This window comes from Pagrus pagrus, assembly GCF_965226575.1.
Source record: "Pagrus pagrus genome assembly, chromosome: 4".
Classification (NCBI taxonomy): Eukaryota; Metazoa; Chordata; class Actinopteri; order Spariformes; family Sparidae; genus Pagrus; species Pagrus pagrus.
The window spans coordinates 27,713,930-27,735,780 of NC_140188.1; positions in this window are offsets into that span (position 1 = coordinate 27,713,930).

Sequence of the window (21,851 nt, forward strand, 5' to 3'; positions counted from 1 at the left end):
AGCCTATGCATCAGCGGAAATGTTAAACAGGATTTCGCCACCATTTGTGATCTGCATTCTAGCTGTGCTCACGAAGCCTTGTGTCTGTGTGTTGTGCAACGTAGTGGCCACCATGCCTAAAATAAAGACTGTCTCTTATTATACTTCTATCATATAGAACAACCTCATGGGAACAGCAGTGTAGGTGCTACTGTACTGTATATCATACAGCAATCGCCATATTTGTAATTTGTGAGGAGTCATTTGGTCCAAGTTTCAAGCAAATCACAAGTTATTTTGTGGAGGGGAAGTCAAATCAAGTCCCAGGTCAAGTCAATAGCCAATGATAGTATTGGCTATTTATCTAACCTGTTCAATTATTGATATTTAGTGAAATAAAGTAATTCACTGAGACATTTATTAATTCATCTCAATCCCCCCAAATATTCCCTCTCTCATCATTTTTAAACAGTGAAATACTGACAGCCAGACTAAAAGAAAACTAAAGTGAAAACATGAAATGAACACAGACAAGTCATTTAAGTCGTTATATCTCAAGTCAAGTCACAAGGCCTAACTTCCAAATCCAAGTTGAGTCTCAAGTCACGTATTTTCTGTCAAGTCAGTTTGCAAGTCATCAAAACAGTGACCCGAGTCAACTCCAGTCCAGGTCCCAATGACTCGAGTCCACATCTGTGTCATGTATGACACAGCATCTGTCTGAAAAAGCTCAGCAGGTGACATTTCAATCACATTTTAATCTCACTTTTCAGTAATTAAAAACAAATAACTGCTGAGATTTACAACCTGAGACAATGGCGGAATTATTCTCCATCAGATGGGAATGTGTGAGGAACAAGTTTCTGCACGAGCACCAGGCTGAGGGTTTATTAGACGGTCAGACACTGACCAGCTGGCACAGGGTGCTTCCCTACCAATACTGCCTTTCCCCAGACCTCATCCATGAAATTAAGTAAAACATTTGCATTACTTACCCAAAACATATTATAGATGTTCATATGTGAAATGTGGAGTATTGGGTTTCAAAATCCAACAGGACTTTGACTCAACAGGACAGGGGGAGGAGCCGAGCAGACACCATGATGTCAGTGCTGTTAATGTTAAAGCAACAAAACACCAGAAAAATGTGTGTGTCCTCAGCAGCTGACGTCATCCATCAAACCGCCTGACTCTCCTCTGATCCCAACAGGAAACTGCTGGATGCCACTTCAACATACAACAGTTTCAATTTCAGAACAGTTGCAGACGTACATTGTGTGTGTATCTGTGTGTGTACGATGTGTGTGTGTGTGTGTGTGTGGTGGTTGGGTGGGTGGGTGAGGATAAGTGATTTTAGTTGAAGGGGCTTTGGGGCTCAACCAGCACATGTCACTCAGGCAGCTGCAGCTCAGCAGGGATCCAGAAATCTGCAGAAAGGCTGATGGTCCATCGGGGTTTACATACACACTAACACACACTAACACACACACACACACACACACACACACACACACACAAATGCAATGGTGCATGCTTCTCCATCCACACACACCACAGTCTTTATTCCTCAGTCTGGATGTAGCTGATATTTTGGTCGTTGAGGCTGTGGTGGTGGTGTGTGTGTGTGTGTGTGTGTGTGTGTGTTAGCTTTCAGACTAAACAGTAACTAAACACTTTACTGCTTGTCGTGTATGTGTGTGTGTGTGTGTGTGTGTGTGTGTGTGTCTGTCTCTGTCAATAATCTGTTAAACCCAGCTCAGTCAACAGAGGGCACTCTCACCCCTCCGTCTGCATCCACTTTCTCCTTCCTCACACACACAGACAATAACACACACACACACACACACACACACACACACACACACACACTGATTCCCTTTTTTCCCTAAGCTTTCCTTCCCAAGCTTCAGTTCTCCATTTTCTCTCGTTTCATTTCATTGTTTACCGAGGTACTGACTGTATTTTTAGGTAAACAGTTCTTACGAGCAGAAACAGTTCTGTTAGCCAAGATTAGTCAGGAGTTTCATACGAGAGCACATGTAGCACACATTTTTAAAAGGTGGAGAGCTTAATTTTGTTGACAAGAGAATTTAGTCATCTGGCTTTATTTGTGCAGGTGGCGATAAGAGAGAATCTCGACATGTTTAGTGTTGTTTACGTGCTATAAATAGCAGTGCATTAGCTGGTGGCGAGGGCTCCTGTGATGGCTGGGTGGACCGGCGGCACGGCTGGCTGAAAACACACTGCTGTTTGCACTGTTGCCATTAGGGGCACTTTGTGTGTGTGTGTGTGTTTGTTCGTGTGTGTGTGTGTGTGTGAGAGAGAAATGCCTGCTTTTGCTCTACACCAGTGTTTGTCTGCTTCCTCTTGATTGTTCGACTCACTTCGTGTGTGTGTGTGTGTGTGTCCTTGTGTCTATATATCCGGCGTCATGTTTGCAACTGGGAGTAAATTCCACGGGCCAACATTTCCTGTCTCGTGGCGCGCTATCACACCACCAATCTGTCTGTGTGTTTATGTGTGTGTGTGTTTATGTGTGTGTGTGCCCGAGTGTTATCATGAAGTGGTCCCAGCTTCTCCCCCCCTCTCCGTTTCTCTCCAAACCGTCTCCCTTCCTATTCATCCATTGTGGCTGAGAGGATCCTTCTCCCTTTCCCCCCTTTCACTCATCTTCTCCCTCTCTCTTCTCTCTCTCCCTCCACAGTCCTAATTACCCATACTCCTCGGAGTGGCCCCTCCTTCAGAACCTTTGAAGTTATTTTAGCACAAATTCTACTTAGCTATACTGCAGACAAAACAAGTGAGGGCTGCATTTGAGGGCCTCTGGAAAAGTGTGTGTGTGTGTGTGTGCATGTGTGTTTCCTTTTGTTGATTGAATCACAAGTGTCTCCTGTTTCATGTGTGTTTATATCTCAGTGAATGTGTATCCAAGAGAAAGCAGCAGGGCAGGTTTCTGTCTGTGTATGTCGGGGGAATTTTGGTAAAATTGAGTCCCCACATACCAGATTTTGAGATTGCATCTGTATATCTCTGTGTTTGTGTTTTTTGCATATGGTATGTGTTTGTGTGTGTGTGTGTGTGTGTGTGTGTGTAATCCTAAGGACCATGCATGAATGCAGGCCTTCTGAGCACTCGCTGAATGGCTCGACTGCCCGTCACGGTTGTGTTGGACTGAATGGCCAAAGTAGAGCTGCACAAAGCCACGTGCTGTCTCTCTGTAATCATCAGAAGTTGGTCCCCACACACTCATACGCACGTATACATGCAAATGCACACACGCACACACACACACATACTAAGTATACATACTGTTGAAGATTTAAGCACACAAGCAGTTATTCCCCACATTTGTACACTTCACTTGTAACTGAAATGTGAATTATTTTAACTTTTTCTCGAAGGAGCTATTGTGCATAATTTCCCATTTTTCAAAGGAAGATAAAACCATTATTGGAACATATTTGTGGAAACGGTGTCTAATATTCAAGCCTCTGTGAAGCCATTTTCCCTGGGCAGCAGTTGACTGATCGAGGAGGAGCATCAGTGTTTCCAACTTAGCGACTTTCTTGCAAGCGTTGGCAAATTTGAGGACCCCGTTGGTGATTTTAAAAAAAACTTCCTGGCAACTGATCAAGTGACTTTTCGGAAAGACGTTAACCGTTCTTCCTTGGAGAGAGCTTCCAATATTTCTGTGACTATGCACTCATGTGACTGTAGATCTCCGGACTCTGATTGACCAATCATCAGCTGATCAGAAATGTAAATCATCGGACGTAACAGCCAATCACTAAGCCCCATTATTTGCCTGGGGAACTCCTCTCTCTTTTGTTTTTGTTCCAGATGATTTAACCTGACAATTTAAGTTTTATTTTTTTAACAAAAGTTTACAAGAGGGAGTTTATTCTAGCGTCTGGATTTCCTTCCAATGTCTCTGCAAAAACGTTTGTGGATTTAGAGGTGTAATTATCTACATATAAATGAGAAGGCAGCATCTTGAAAATAAAGCTAGTTAGAGTCAGTTAAGCTTGACTTAATTCTTTTTCTACTTCCATTTCTTAAATCTTGTTTCAGTTGTTGATTCATGCCGTAGTGATTATGCACATTAGTGTTCTTGAGCAGACTTAACAATGAGCATAGACGGTGGCACTGACTGGCAGACTTCTGTGCTGCAATGTTGACTGCCAATTAGCAAACTAAGCTGAGTGGAAGCTATCAATGCTAGCTTGCTTACATTAGCAGTGAATGCAAAGAGAAGTAATTTTTCATTCATGTTATTTTAACACATGGTGAGTCACTGTCATCGTTGTTGTCTCCTACATCATATAAAGGAGGGGCACTAGCGAGAATAAGCTGTCTTTCTTTAATGACTTTTTCTATAACCTCAACAGTCGGTATATTAGCTGTTGATTTAAATCACAACAGGTAGTCAGGCACATGTAAATGTACTGAGCTCTCAAATCGTAGCTGGGACTCAACAATGTCAGGCCCCAGTTGGTTAGCTGTGTACTTTTAGTGACATGTCTCAGTAAACACCCAGGATATACATGGAAAGGAAGAAGGTGGGCAATATAGGTCTGCTGCCATGCTGCTGTCTGTTTGTGAAAGTGATAAATACATCACATGAAGGTGTCTGCATGGTCGTATGTTCTCTTCTCAAACACATCTTCAGCAATGCCTCGCTTTGTTTCTGAGAGCATACCAGGGTGTTAATTATTTCCTAAAGTATCCTAAGTGTTTTGTCTCCAGACAGCCTGGCAGAGGGAAATTCCGGGGAAGTGGAAGAGCAACAACTCATCTACGCTGTCGAGCGATGGGAGAGACGAGGGTGTTGAGGATGAGAACCACACTGAGAGAGGATGGGGGAGAGAGCGGGGGAGACATTGTGAAACAAAGAGAAAAGCGGAGAAGAAAAAAACATAATAATGAGTGGGCAGCGCACCACACCAAGGGGCGAGGAGACCGAATGTCACCAATGGGAGAGCTAAAAGAGGAGGAGAATGACAGGGGGACGCTGGATTTACGAGACAAGTGCCGCGGCGCGGGGGGAGTATCCAATATTTCCCATCTGACTCAGCCCCCGCCACAAACCAGACTCAAATGAGAAACACAAACACTTGCACTGTGGCCCAGAAACTGTACAATAGCGCTTGCTTTGTAATTCTGGAGCTTGTCCAGGCTTTTTTTTCCCTCTGAAGTGTCGCCTCCTCAAACTGCACTTACAGTAAGCTCGCACACACTGTCCTCTGAAGGAATGACTTTGGTCGGGAGTGATTGAAGAGGACGTCGTGGTTCACCACACTAGATTATTGCGGAATGGTTCAGTCCGGTTGTGTACTGGGTGCGATGATGGGCTGAGACCCACCCCTGTGCCTGTCACACAGTTGGGCTCCTCCAGCTGTTGGTGTAGGGCGTCCTGACATGCCCCCCTGCTGAGTGGAGCAACATATGGAAGCCTGTGCATTCGTAGGCAGACACATTCATGTATGCACACTCACACACACACATGCAACTCCACCCTTGCAGGCAGACAAAAGCATTCAGCTGATTAAAATTCTCTTTCACACCCACTTAGGTCCATATGTAACCCACATTTCTATGTAAGGAAGTTGGTCCTGAGCCACAGGGTGACATACTGACTCCCTAATGCACCCAAAACTTATAGGCTGCCTGTAATACGATACAGATCTGGACCAGAAGAGTGATGGAGTTCCTGCATATGTGCCAGAAAAAGGTACAACACATGGGAGGAGTTGTTTGTCGGAGACACACCGCTGACTGGTTCAGCCAGTCGTCATTTCTGCTCATTCTCGGCTCCGGCTGTCAGACATGGCGTTATCACCAACGGCAGCCAAAAAGAATGGAGTAAGTGATGAGAGTGGTTCATGTCTCACTGAAAGTGACAACGTTGTCAAAGAAATGCTCAGTTATTAAACTACTCCATATGAGGGTTTGAGTGATATATCACATCAATAAATCAGACCAAAATAGGTCCTTTATTAAAAATCCAATATGTACCAGTCAGTTCTGATGTGATGAAGCTTCCTTCCATTCTTGTATCTAACAGCTTCAGGAGTGTACAGCTCGTCTCCCCTCTGTGTGACAGAATTATCAAAACTCGAAAGTTCAGCTACCTAATGTTTTCAGAGCTTTCATTTCATATCATCAGGTTGTTTTTATTGCAAACCTGTCTCATGTCAGATGTTGTCTTTGACATCACAAGTGAATGGCCTCCTTCGTATTTCTCTAGCCAGCCACTGACTTTAATTCAATGACTTTAACCACACCCAGTCGCTGCTGTGATCAGTTTCAATCTGGTTTTCAAAGACGGTTAATGTTTCTTTAGGTGTTTTCATTTTTCTGTCCAGGGTTGTTGCCATTTCACGGATGCATTGTTCCCAGCAGCCTTTGCATGTCTTTTATTTTGAAAGTGGTGGTTACAGTGAAAGGGATAGTTTGAGTGTTTGGGAAATGCTTGTACAGTTTGTACAGTAATTATGAAGCTAAAGTCAGTAGCTGGTTAGCTTAGCTTAGCATAAAGACTGGAAACAGAGGGAAACAGCTAGCATGGCTTTGTCCAAAGGTTACAGAATCTCCCTACCAGCTCTCACTGATTCGCACATTTTGTCTTGTTTATTCAATCTGCAAAACAATAAATAAAAAATAAAACAAAGTAAACACATGACGTTGTTGTTTTATGCACTGGGCTATTTCTTGGCTGGCAGCAGTTTTCTTGTTTCTTGTGTTTCAGTGGGTTTGTTTCTGGTTGCAATAAGGAGATAGTACCACACAAAACCAAAATCTTGATGTTTGTACACTTTCATTTTTTTTTACAGAATAACCAAACAACACTGTTTCCAGTCTTAATGCTAACCCAAGCTAACCTGCAGTTTCTTGCTCCTTAGCTCACAGACATTAGAGTGGTATTAAACATGTTACTCTCGGCTTAACGGCAAATCAGCATCGACCAAAATGTTTAAATTTCCCTAAAATATCAACAGTTAGGTAACACGATGACACTTGAGTAACCTCCATACACTGACGCAGACGGTAAGATGTGGTCGAACCTGCTGGGATACACTGCAACTAAAACAGTTCCAAGGCTTCTTGGCAGGAAAATCACCATTTAAAGTAAATCTTATGCAAAATTAACTCATTACAGATACATTTTTACGTGAGTGTCATCCCATAAAATACTCAATTCTCTGCAGAGCTCGGCTCATTTCTGATATATGCTCAACCAGGAACAGGCTTCTCATGGTTTCTGAGGTGATTCCTGAGGAGAGTTCACGAGGCTGATAGCATCTTAACTGCAACATTTCATCTTTAACGACGCTTAATTTGCTCAATATGTCCGCGAGCTTCATGTTGTGTACCTCCCAGGCCTGGTGTATGGTGTGTGTCAAGATGGAGGAGATAGAGGAGGATGAAATACGTAGATACAGCCCAGAATATATGATGTGTTAAAGGAACATTTACGCTCTACTTATCTCCCCTCTCTGTCCATATCTTTGTCTGCTGCTCCGAAACAGACAGCCGAGGATGAGACTGGATTTCGGCACGTCAAACAGAATCACATTCTTTGCCTCAACTCTGCTGCTTGCTGTCGCTTTTTTGGAAGCCCTCAAATGTGCAACAAACGCACCGACAAACACTCTGACAAAGCACGACTTTCTCGCGCTTTTAAATCAAAATGCATGTAGACGCAACAAAAACAGGGCTCTTGCGTGCGTGCGGGCGAACACAGGCTCGCAGGGCAATAAAACACTGCTTTAAATGCACTTGGACACACACAGCCTCGTCTCCCGACTGCACGATTATGCCAACAGCTTCCCTTAAATTTGTCTGCGGGCCTTTGGTTTTGTGATGAGTGAATGTCTTTTACTGACAGCGCATTCATCAGCGGATTCCCCCACCATGACTGCACACAACAGGGTGAGTTGCACAAAAAAAAAGAGGAGCAGTACTCACTTTGAGGTTCATCTTTAGCCCTAATTTATGGCAGTGGAAATCTTATAGTCATTCGTCAGTAAATGTAAGCTTTGAGGACGAGCGGAGAGGGGGCAACGAGTTCCTTTTCCCCCTCGTTTCCCACCCCCTCCTTCCCGCTCCCTCCTGTTAAATATGCAGATACAGCAGCGCACGAGGCTGCTCGTGGGTTCGTTGCAAGAATTGGGTCAGTGGCAACGTCACAGCATTTTAAAGCGAGGCAGGGTTTTCTTTAGAAACTCCCAGCGAAGGTCTGGCTCTTCTGGAGGAGAGCAACTGTCTGCAGCAGAGCCGTGGTCCTCAATCAGAGAGGATTTTGGTTTTCCTGAGCTGTGCTGTCTACGAGCCGCTTTCAGAGCCTGATACAGCCAGTTATGTCAAAAATACATTGAAGGTGGAACATGAAGAAACTTGATATGAATGGATTTTGTCCCTCCTATTATTATTACACCTTGAGCCCCCGTTTTTCTGTCATTTTTGTCTGGCATGATTGAAAAAAAATACTCTGAGCAGATTCTATTTGTAATGTAATCACTGATGTACAGACAGCTATCACAGGATTACTTCGATACTGAAGAAAACGGAAAAACGTGATGATTCTCAGGCAAGTTATTGAGTTTCAAAGAGTAGCTTTTTTTCTCTAAATTGAAACTGGATTTATGGTGGATGATTCGTAATGGACATAGAAGATAATGATATCCTTTGGAAGTGTACGTTCCACCGAATCTATCAGTATGTTTGTCATGTCTGTGTAGATTTGACTGAGTTGTGACTCCAAGGAGTATGACTTTTGATATAAAATGCAGGTTTCAGTGTACCTTAGTGCTGCTACTGATAATTGGACCAAACTGCATGCCAAATGACAGAAAGCATTTTTCACCTCAGACATGATCTTTACCTCTCGTCTCTCCCTCAAAACTCTCTCGCAGTTTGAAGCCAATCCTTCATGCGACTTTTCTTTCCCATATATTCTCTAAATGTACTGTAAAGCAAAAATACCACTAGATCCAGTAGATCACATTCAGACACACTTAATGTGAATGAACAAAGTACAACTGCTGCACGTCACCATTGATTTGACAGGTGACGAAGAAAATTCCCAAGTTGCTGCCGGTAACATCAAGGCTGTGACTAATGCTGCTCTCACTCATGTTGATCGTTCTGTCTGATTAACATTGATTACTGACCCCAAGCATTGACCTTTCAACGTGATAACAGGAGACAACGCCTCTGTCACACAATAAAAGATGCAAAAGCAGAGTCGGATACAGCTTAGATGCCCTCGAGGGTTGTTGATGTCCTTTATTCTGACACAATTGTGCCTTCAGGGTCAAGTTAATAGAAACCAGTGAAGCCCTTAACATAAAATGTAGCCTGGTATGGACTTCGGTTCCAGCTGGATTCATCCTGCAAGCTCATCTGTTGAAATGTTTGCACTCTGTCGCTACTTAGACCTTTTTATTGTTCTCATCCTTTCAGCGATAAACCCTACTCTGTTGATTTCCAGTATGAGGATGGTAAATCATCCACTCTGCTGTACCCGAGGTGCATGTGTGGCCCACATGTGAGGTTCCTGTCCACCACTGTCAAGTCCTGGATTTAAAATGCTTCTGGTAGCTTTTTCATGCCTTCCAGTGAACACGTTTGGAGATGCACGCGGGTGGAAATTCAACTTCAGTCACTGCACCAGTGAGTCACGATGGTCGGTCAGAGCACCTGAACAGCGGGGGGATGGGACTGGGACTGGGGAGGACGGTGTGAATCTCCAGTGCATTTAGTCTCTGTGTAAAGGTCATCACTGACAGGTAGAAAGAAGCACATTTATTTGTGTGTTGGATTTGTTGATTCAATTCTTGTGCCCAGGAATCTTAAGAAAGTATTTTGCCTGATAGATCTGCATCCAGATGTAAATTAAAGGGATGCTCCACCAATTTTACGCATCAAAATCAGTTTACTGGTCATGAGGAGAGCTTTGAAAACAGTTGTGTCCTTACTGTGGAAGAGCTCATAGTCAAGTCTGAGAAAATAACCTCTGATGATGTCACAGCGGTGTCATCAGGGTTATCTCGGCTGGGGGTTGAAGACATTAACATTTAAAAAGCCTGCCTTGCCCTGCGATTGCTTTGTACTTCTTACTCTCTATCAGTTTTTAAATGACAGTAACAAACATTTGGATCGAGTTCATGCTGGTGCTGAGCTGCTCCGAGGTGTCTCCGTATTCAGACTGCTGAAACCAGTTGTTCACAGTCCCCTCTTCGTGGATGATGGATGTTAGCTTTAACACATGCATTTTCACGCATCATTTATCCAAACGCTTACAACTGGAACCGCTAGCAGTGCCTGATGTCATGTGTTTAAACAGACCGCCTTTGCACACCACAAAGTCCCGTAAAATGTATAGATGCATATAAAACGGTGTTGCAAATATTTTATTTTAGTTGCAAAATATCACATTTTCCTACCGCAGCAACTTACTGCCTACAAAGAAAGAGCAGTGAGATTCTGCCGTGAATCATCTGCCTTTCTGTCGGTTTCCTCGATCGCTCGGAGCAAAAGACCCATAAAACTCTCGGGTCACCTGAGAGGCGCTTTAAGAAACAGTCTTTCCTGGATATCTGGCAGGAAATCAGTGAGTCACCAACACAATGTTGCAAAAGGTGAAAGCACCGTTATTCTGACATTCAGGGGAACGTTTCCAAGAACAAAAATCTCACCATGTTTTGTCATCACCCGCCTCCAGCCGTGTAGCTAAACCCAGCACAGCTTTACAGCTCACTCCCCTGCCTAGCGTCTGCGAGCTCAGCCCTAGCAGCATGAATTATGGATCAGAGAAATATTCCTGGGCCTGTTTTTTTAGAGAGCGCTGAGGTTCTGGACGCGGCCCGGTTCTTCAGAACCGACCTGAGGATAAACAGATGGTCCAGTCGTAGGTCGGGCCAACTCAAACAGGACCCCTCCGAGTAGAACAAATCCAGAAATACATATAAATAAATATTCATCAGGATGATAATACGCAGGGCTTTGTGCCAATGTAAATAAAGAGCTGAGGTCCCCCGACCCCCTCCAGGTCACTGCTGTGGAGAATAAATAGAATGCAGCCTTTTTCTATTTTCTTTTCTCCACTTTCCTTCCCTCACTCTCTTCCCTTTTAACAGCTTCATTTACAGATCTGTCATTCATTTCTCTGCTCCTTGAATCATCTGCTGCTAATCTTTCCAGTCCTCCTCTAATCTCATTGCACATTCCCTTCCTCCTCTTTATCATCATCCATCCATCCTCTTCCTCTCCTCCTTTTGCTTCCCAGCTGTGTTGGCTTCCATTTTAGGTCCACGGCTGGCTACCTGGTTCCTGGCTGACATTTAATGCTGCTCGGGGTGTCCCTCATGTCCTCCCTCCCTTATACTGCCTTCAAATCCCCTCCAGCAGTATTTCATGAAATCTCCCCCAAGCGGCTCCCAAAATCTGACGTCCAAAGCTTCAGTCACAAAGATTTCTCCTCCAATATCAAGTTCTTCCTGTTGAGCAGGTCCAGTGGGTGGCACTCACTCCGTCATGGCCAGGTGGTAGTGATGGGTGGGAGCAGGGCGGAGGGATACGTTGGCCTTGCATGGCTGCTTTGTCTCTGTGTTTATTTGATATCTGGCCTGAACGCACAGCCGGGATGAAAGAACGTACGCAAGAAAAGACAGCGTGGAAAGAGAGTGGAAGGCTAGATGGGTTTGTTTATTTCATGTTTGGCTGAATATACAACCGGTATGAAAAAAAAAGTGAAGGAAGAAGAAAGAAAAAAAAAGGAAATGAAAGGCAGACACGCCGAGACTCCGCTCTCGATGTCAAAACAGAAGTGTTTGAATGATTTGCCGGGTGAAAGAGAAAGCAGGATATAATTCTCTCCATCACTCTAATTATAATGACTTCATATTTCTCACTCGCTGAGCCAGCTCATAAACGAGCCGGGAATAAAACAAACATGTTAAACCGATTCCAAAATGACGAGGGCCCTCTTGTCTTCTCTCTTTGAAATCCACTCTGCTCGGGAATAATTAAGGCGGCTTACGGCTGAGTACAAAGGCAGAATATTGTTGAGTTGTATTGTGTGTGTGTGTGTGTGTGTGTGTGTGTGTGTGTGTGTGAGAGAGAGAACGAGAGATAGGCACCTGCACGATTTCCCCAAAACACACAGTGTTTGCATGTGAATGTTGTGTGTGTTTTTATGTCCATCTGTGTGCACCTTAGTGTGTTTTTTTTTTGCATAATTCTTCTTCATGTGTGAGAGAGAGAGAGGGCATCTCTGTCTGAGGGCATTAGCAGCGAGCCTGTTCTCTGTATCTCAATGAGGGGATTAGAGGACTATTCATTAGCCGGGCTTTGATAGGTGACTGGCCGAGTCCATCCACTGCCGCCGCTCGCGTACTGCCAGACAGAGAGGCCAGGGGGTAATGGAGGAAGCCCGGTCCCTACTCTCTCTCTGTCTTCATCCCTCTTTGTCTCCGTCCGGCCCAGTCTCGTCCCTTTCAACATCATTGGGTTTTTTTTTTGTCAAAACGATGCTGCCTATCTTTGGATTTACAGGAATGGAGTAGACCAAGCTAAAGTCCGGTATCACCCTTATATTTGTGAAACGCAGTTCACGCCTTTATTAGTTTCATATGGATATAAACATTTATTATATACTGTACATTGCAACTGGTACATATATAACAATGGCAACATGCAGTAGAGAACTGTTCAGTGTAAAGCAACATGTTAAACAGGGTTTATCATTTCTGTTTCAGTGGTTATTTGTTGTTAGATAGTGTCAGAGCTGATTGTTGTTTATGATTGGTTTTTGTTTTTTTCTGGACAAAGTTATAATTCAAAAAACTTAACTCTTAACTCCTGTTATTTCGAATACTCATAATTCAGAAAAAGCACAAACACTTTTTCCATTTCCAGCAGTTTCCCAGAAGGGAACTAATATGTAACTGTAAATGTAGAGGAAGCTTTCTGCAGTAGGTTTTATTTACTAATTGTATGGAAAACAGAGATACAGTGTGCACAGCAGGTCAGCTAAACATGCAAGAAATTCTGGTTTGTCTACATGCGAGCATAAAACATGTATGAAGAATAAAGTTTCCATTAATAAATGAATTTTGAGTTTATATTTAATCTGGGTTAAAGTGGGTCAATTATCCCTGTGTACACAACCCAGTCGCCAAAATAAATGTTAGCTGAGTACATTTCTGCAAAACCAGAGTTAAGACTCAATGTTTCTTGTTGTTGATGGGTCGAATTTTATATTTCTGTCTCGTCACAACGCTGTGCTTATGCTCTGCTTAGATTTAGGCACAAAAATCACTCGGATAGGGTTCGGAAGCTTAATGGTTTGGGTTCAAATACCTGTTTGGTCAGCACGATCGTGGATGAAGATTCAACTCCCTGTGAAAAATAGCTGGTTTTGATGCCACTAAACAGCTGTAATGTTCCCAGGTGTCCCTAAAAATATCCAGTGGTTCCTGGCTGACATGCGGTTGGCCGTTTGGCAGCCTTGTTGGGTTGTAATAACACCACCGCCATCCCCTCCATCTCCTGATGTGAAAGGTGGCTAATAAAGTATATTGTGAACATGATATGCCACGTTTGATACAAATGACAACCCTGGACGTACCTCTGCTTTGCAGAAACGTTAACTGCTAACATTGTATCCTGGAGACTGGGCTGCTGTACATTGTATTACTTAGTTATTTCTAAGAAATTGCACAAACTCGTAAAATCAGGTCTTATCGTAGCTTGATAAAAGTCATTCACTCACTCTAACCTTGTAAAGAGACAACTTTATGATGTTTTCTCTCTCTCAGGGATGTTATGAGCCTGCACCACTTTACAGCTGGCATCCCACTCTACAGTAGAGTCAGGACCCCCACAATGGATCACCAGATGAAACTGAGGGGTCAGGAGATGATCAGGAGGGCAGAAAGCAGAGGAAACATAGTTTTACTCCACAACTCCTGTTTTTTTTTCAAGATTTTCTTCGATATTTTTCTCCTAACCTGTTCAGGCCTGCTAAACTACAAAACAAAGACCCACAGACATATACCACAGTCTTTCAGATTCTTTTCAACCTTCTAAATAACCACTGATTTAACATCTTTTTGTCGAATATGAACATTGCTATTGTGAGTTGATGTTTGCATTTCGATTATCACTAGCTGTGCATCGTTATAACTTCATCTACCGATGATGTGCACCGTTGTCTCATGCGTGAGGGAATATTAAAACTTTCACGGCTGACTTCAACATGGCAGGAGGTGAGGCGGCTGCTGTTATCTCTGCTGCCTCTTTTCACATCCCTCCGTGTTCAATCTTCCGCTGTTATTCTGCTAAAGTGACGGGAAGCATCACCGCAGGAAAATGGCGATTGAGAAATACCCCCATCTGTCAACGTTGGATGTTTCCTCTGACAAGCCATAGGCTTTGAATGCAGCGCGGAGCATCAGTGGAGGCAAATGGAAAGATAACATTTGCCTGAGTAAGCACGTGCTCGCCATTGATGGTGACATACGGTTTTTATTCCCCTACAAAAAAAACTCCCCCCTGAAGTTTGCTGAAAGTACACACTCCATTCAAAAGATGATAGAAAAAGACAACTTCATGTGTGGAAAAGGAAAGAAAGTGACAAGTTTGTGTGTGTGTGTGTGTGTGAGAGAGAGAGTGGGAAAGAATCTTTTAAAGCAGGCCACAGGGATGGAAAAAAAAAGATATTCATCCTCTCCACTCCTATCTCCTCCTCCTCCTCCTCCTCCTCATCTCCTTCCTCATCCCCTATTTCTCTTATTTTTCTCCGAGGGCTGGAGAATGTAGGCTCGGGCCATGGGACGAGGAGAGAGCAAGAGAGAACGAGGGAGGAGATGCTGTCAGTCGATGAGGAAGAGGAGAAAGCGAGGGATGAGGAGAGGAGGGAGCTGGGGACTCGTTTTGATCCCTGCCTCTTAATAAATCTGTCAGAGCGAGACAGAAAGGGAGCATGAGCGAGAGAGATAGAGAGAGACAGCGAGAGAGAGAGAGAGAGAGAGAGACAGGGAGAGAGAGAGAGCGAGAGATGGATCCGTCCGCAGAGGTCTTCACCAGGTGGTTTTGAAGTGCAGATCCATTTCTCCTCCTCCTCCTCCTTCTCTCCATCCTCCTGCCTTGATGTAGCACTCCACGGATTCTCCCTGCATTCATTTACCTGTTGTTTTGAACTTCATGTGCGTGAATGTGAGGATGGAGCAGAGCGTGTTTGGATGCGTCCTGCTGGGCCCACATGTACACTCAAAAATAATCCTGTATTTTCACTTTTTGCTGTGTTTTTACACTTATAGTTGTGTTGTAAATATCACATTTGATTAAGTCAGGAAGTTTATGGGACTGACTCAGAAGATTCATACATTGAATTAATCAATAAAAATGCATTTGCCTGGTTATATAGCCTACTGAGGCATTTATTTGAGCCATCGTATGTGTTTCAGTCTCGCTGATAAGCAGCTAAAGTTGCTCTTTGTCTTTACTCTGTTTAGCTTCTTCCCTTTAATTATATTCATTTGTGTTCAATCTTCTCATCTCATTTGTTCTTGGATACCTCTAGAAGTATTCTAGTAGTAACTCTGTAGTTTCACTACTGGTTACCCAGAAGCAGTTATAAAATCATGAGTGGTCACTTCATCCATGCATTACTATAGGGGCACTATGGTCAAAATCAAAGCAGCAGAGGCTGAGATATGAAACATTCATGGTTTAAACTCTAAAAACACTGGATCCTACATTTCCCACAATGCAAGCAATACCTCCTTTTTGCAAGATCTTGAGGTAGGCTTTGTGGAAAGCTGCACTGATCAATATTTTTATATCAACAGTGGATCCAGTGGCCAGTTTTGGGGAATAGTAATGTTACATAGTGAAGCAACTAGTTTAACCTCATTACCCAATTGGGTCATTTCAAACTCACGTCATATTGACTTAAACAAGCTATTTTTCTCACTATTAGAGCTGTAGCGTGACCACATGCTGCATTGTTATATTTTATCTTGAAGAGTGTGTCTCTACACATAATAGATGAATGTTAATGTTGCTCAGTATCTGCTGGATGTGTAAAGAGACAACTATTTCCTGATGAGATCATGAATTTAGAACGTTAATCAAAACAACTTCAAGCTGCCATGACGAGCCTTCATTTTTTTTTTGTTGATTCAAACTTTCATTTATCAAAGTGTGTGTATTTACTTTGGGAAGGAAGTAAAAGAAAGAGGCAGTGAGGTGATGAGGTAATGTGTCTCTTTGTGGCCATGTAAGATTAAGGACTGTAATATCACAACTGTGTAAACTGGGCTTTAGTACTGTACCATACTGCCGGTCTACAGAGCAGCTTTTTCCCTCAGGCTCAGCAGTCCGCCATAAAAATTGTTTTAATATTATGATTTATTCAACCCAGTTAAGTCAAATCTGACCTGATGACAGGCATTAAGAATAACTACATTAATTATATAGAAATAGCCAATCTTCTCGCTGATGGTCTTGTTTGCTTATGTAGGTCATATAGAGACATATTGAGACTTTGTCAAACAGTTAAACGTTCCTTGTAGTACGTTTAGCAAGACGATAATATGTCAGGGCTGTCTTTACAGCTTGTTCTGTTGCTCCCAAGTGTCCAGAAATATCCATTAGGGTTGCTTTAGTCCAAGCTGAGAAAACCCCCGATGATGTCATCAGGGTTACTTTTTTCAGACTTAATGTTTCTTCAGGTCCACAGAGAGAAAGTTCACCTGTTACATTTAGAGATGCAGTATGTTAGAATTGGCTGTTGGCCTGTTGAATTCATACTGTCACCGTCATCACCAGACTAACAGCTAACTGCTCCTAACTGTATTCTGTTCCATGACTGTAGTTACTGCCAGCTAATTACATGTAGCTCAGTTAGCAGTGCAGCTAGCTGGACTACTGGTGGACTGTTGGTGGTTTACACTGCTTGCAAGGGAGCTTTGGACCGAGGTTTTCAGGCACAGGGCTAGCTAGTTAGCATGCTACTCCAGGCGTCATCTTTGACATAAAGTCGAGACTGTTTTGTTTTCACATTCATTGTTGATAATTTTGGTTAAACTTTGAATGTTTCAACTAAAATTCGTACATATCGCACCTTTAAAATAAGCACTAATAACCTGTCGACCTCAGGTTTGGTGAGCTTCCTTGAACTCCACTGTTCCTGACTTTGTAATGAAATTTCAAGCACCAAGGGGCCACTGCAAAATCAAAAACCAGTTGTTGACATGTTGAGATAAGAGGTTTTCATGCAACACAAATGTGTAACTATGTCGAATTTACAAATGCAAATTTCTACACCCTAATGGAATAATTAAATACCTCCACTTGTCAGTGATGACTTCATTCTGAGCAAAGCGACTAGTCATCTCTCATTTCACAAACAGTATTAGCACTGTGACTGAATCCACTGGCTGTTTCTTCAATAATCGCTCTAATCGCATCACATGTGAGCCTTTATTCTCCTCCAACCACCATGTGTGACAAATGTTAGAGTGTCTCTTTGTGTCTAAGTGACTTGCACAAAGCGAGAGATAATTTTCCTCCTCATGTAGCCTCCCTTTGATTACTGCGCTATCACAGATGACGTGTGTGATCTGCCAGTGCTCTCGCTCTGTTCCTCTCTTCATCTTTTTTTTCTCTTAGCGTGCCACCGTTAGATTTACACTCTCCTTCACCCCTCCAGCCCTGCCTCCTCTTCATCTTCTCTCCCTTCTTCTCTGTCCTTCCTGCTCGCCTCGCTCAGCCTTCTCTCCTCCTCTCTAATGATCACATGCATATACAAAACAGGCCAATGTGTGATATCAGTATACAGTATGTTCTAGCTCCCACGGCTGCGTATGTGCTCTATAAAAAAACCCACATAAAAACACAAAACACTAATAAACTCAACAGAGAAACAATAAAAATACATACTGTGGCCAGTAAAACACACATATTCACACACAAGCAGCTCCCTGGAAGAGACCATGTATATTTATTCAGTTTCATATGAATTGTGTTTATTATTGTTTCATATTGCTGCTGGTTTATGTTGTCTGTGTGACACCATGACTCCCAGTTGGAGAATAAACATCATAGATAAGACAGATGTGCGGGTGTGTGGTCACACATGTGTGTGTGTGTGTGTGTGTGTGTGTGTGTGTGTGTGTGTGTGTGTGTGTGTGTGTGTGTGTGTGTCTTGTTGTGGCACTTCCCGTTGGCAGGCCGTATAACTCAGGTTAATGTTATCTTATTTCACACAGCTCCAAGGCAACCTCAGGGAGTAGATCATTTGGAGCGCTCTTATTACTTTTCATTAGGCTAATGTGACGGGTGGGGGGATTTACAACAAGGGAGGAGGGCACGCACACACACACACACACACACACACACACACACACACATTGTGACACACTTTGCGGCAGCCCCAAAATGTGTGTGTGGATGATCGTAGTCCATTCTCCTCTGCAGCTTCAGATAACGCGGAACGTACAAACATCTGACCCACTGCTGGAATGCAGATAGCAGTCACAATCAGGCTGCAGACACATAAATAACTTCTGATACTTATTGATCAAGAGATTTGTTGCAAGGATTCAAAGCACCGCCTGGGGGATTGTGGGTATGACCCTTGACCCTGGGAGTGGTAGAAGACAGTCAAGGCAGTGTGTTTCAAGCCAGGAAAGGAAATGAGAGCAGTCGTGAGCGGCTGAATGCGTGTGTCGTACTCCTGTGTGTGTATTCTGGTATTTATTTCCTTACTTTGGGCCAAATGTCACCACAAGAACAGACAGATGAAGAAAATACAGCGAGGTGATGACAGGAGAAGCTGTGACCTGAACTTAGTTTTAGATTAGATTATGGTAAGGTTTAGACTAAGAATAAATGAGAGCCATATAGAGGAGAGGAGTTGGAGTTGTGAAGTGGAAAGAGCTGTTGATTCCAAGATTTCTTTGAAAGCTTGAAGGATACGTTCAGTCATGAGATGGTGAATGAAGTTTGGTAGTCCACAAAACATTTCTGGAGCTTCACAGCAAAACAGCGTTGCAGCATTCCCCTAAACAAGTGAGGTAGATGGGGACTGGTTTTGAAATGTAAAACGAAAAAAAACAAACAAAAACAAACAAACAACATAAATTGGCTCCATATAGCTCGTCCAATGTAATCCAAGGCCATAAATCCTCAGATCCCAAATTGATTTGAAAAGACATAATTTACTCTCTCTCAAGCAGCTGAGCTTGTCCACCCACTTCAGACGGGGAGCACACTCTGCTTTTAGCTTCGCAGCTACAGTGAAGAACGTGAAGAAACATAGATATAAATAACGTCTTTTCAAATCAAGTCAGGATCTTGGGGCTTGGGACCATTTTATGTTTTTTTTTTCCAGTTGATTTACGTTTTAAAGTCCCCATCTACTTCTATTCAGTTTTTTAGGAGAGTGCTGCAACGCTGTTTTGCTGTGAAGCGCCAGAAATGTTCTGTGGACTACAAAACTGATGAGCAAAGATAGATGATGACTGAATTTTCACTTTTTGGTGAACTTTTATCCAGAAGCTACATGTGGACTATTCAGTAAAACACATAAAGCAAAACAGAATATACTTATAACAGGGAGTATACCATGTGTACTGTATGTTACAGACTATTACCCGGCGCACCTGAAAACGACACTGTGTGTGCATTTTGAACAATAGTACATTGATAATATAAAAAGTTTTGTGATTATCAACCCAGTTTGCAAAAGGCAAGTAAAAGTAAAACAACTCAAGTGAAAACTCATCATCCTACATTCTCTAACACTGAGAAACACCTGCCCAGATGTGTTAATCAGTCATAGCAACAAGATGCAAGAGGAGTTCAGTGAATAATCATCATCCAGGTTTGCTTTGGAGTCGCTTTTTCTCCATATTTCCATATTTAAGATACTAGGTATTATGGAGGGACATGACACCCCATTAAATTTGACCTTGGGATAGGGGAGTTTTATCAACCAGGAAGAGTTATGCATTTAAAAAAACAAAACAAAAAAATCACACCTGGGGCCGATTAAATTGGCTGATTCCAGTATTTTTAGTAGTATATTTAAATTTGGTGACTTAATAAGCCGTGAGCTTAAGAAACATAGATAAAGGATTCACTGTTTTACAAAACAAAATGTATTCCTGGCAGAGCAGATATGGTTTGAAACAGGATTTGGTGCTTTGTGTTGGAAAATGTCATTTACGGAAATTTTCAGTTGAACGGACACAATATGAACAATTCTAATGACAAACTTCTGGTCTAGTCTTGTCTGAGCTAGGAGTACTGGGTTGAATAATAATTTCAACTCTGTCTCTGAGAAATCACCTTTTCTTTAAGTCAGTTTGTTGTGGATCCTCGTACTGTAATGCCTATAGGCCTTGTTGCTATGGAGAAAAATGCTGAATTCATTCAAATCTGACCAGAACAAATGGATTCAATCTTGTCTTATCAAGTTTCAGGGAGTGTAGCCTCTGCTCACCCTGAACAGAGTGCACACAGTTTGAGCTTAGTGACTGGATGTCTCTTATGGAAAAGCTTGTGGTTAAATACTCCCTGTTTTTATGTTGACAGGCTTATTTATTAATTGATCTATTTATCATTTAATCAAAGATTATATAATTAATAATATATAATATTATAATATTATAATATATATTTTTAATACAGTTGCTAATGTTCTCTGACATTGTATATGCAGAAAATGAATAAGACTTCTGTAACTACGTACATACCGTCAACGCCACACCTCCTTTTCTGTTATATTACATTTTTTCCATGTTTGAAGAACCCCTTCTCTCTCTCTCTCTCTCTCTCTCTCTCTCTCTCTCACACACACACACACACACACACACACACACACACACACACACACACACACACACACACACACACAGGTTATTGTAGCCGCAGCAGAGGTCTTGTGCTTGGCCTCGGCATAGAACCATGAAACTCACTTCTCCGCACTTCTCCTTTTCTGGAAGTTTCCCTCCACCTGTTGGGTGGTCTGTAACATCACGAGGATCACACTCAGATTCTTCCCTTCTAGATTTTGCTGATAATTAAAGAATAATTCAGTTTCAGGCTCTGCTAACGCCTGACCCCCTTCTCTCTCTCTCTCTCTCTCTCTCTGCTTTATTTGACTTTGTCTCTACAGTGTCTCTCGGCCTCTGTCCTCTCCATCTGCCGCCCAGACATTGAGGCCACTGACGTTTGTTTTCATCTTTTCTCTTCTCTTCTTTTCTTCTCCTCCTTACAGTAAACACCTGCACACACTCCGAATGGAAATCCACGATGAATAGCGCTGTTGAAAGAGTGGTGACAGGCCTGAAGAGATCCCTTTCACATGCACAAACACTGAAAGGGGGGCGAGCACGTGTGTGTGTGTGTGTGTGTGTAGGAGGCCAGGATCGTGAGCCCGGCCTTAATTTACATTCTCATTCAGTCAGTATCAGTCATGTTAGAGTATTTAAATTTTTGTGGTTACAACGTTTCACTTTTTGTAATCCATCATAAGTTCTCTGTGGATAAAATCTTATTATTACAGTCGTGTTGTTCCATTTCTGTCTGCATTAAAAAGCACAAAGAGGGAAAATCCTGCAGTTTATCATCAGACAGAATGATGGTAATTTATTATTACTTTTAATAAACAGTAAGGCCGTAATCAAAGCACTTATTTAACAGGACAGTGCCAATGTTTTTACGTGTTTCAACCCATTAAGTACAAATCGCCTGTTTTACATTCCTGCTGACTGTTTTCCAAAGTATACAACAAGTTTTTAGATTGATTTCCCACCCTCCAGGCAGCCGCTGGCTTCCATTCATTTCAATATGAA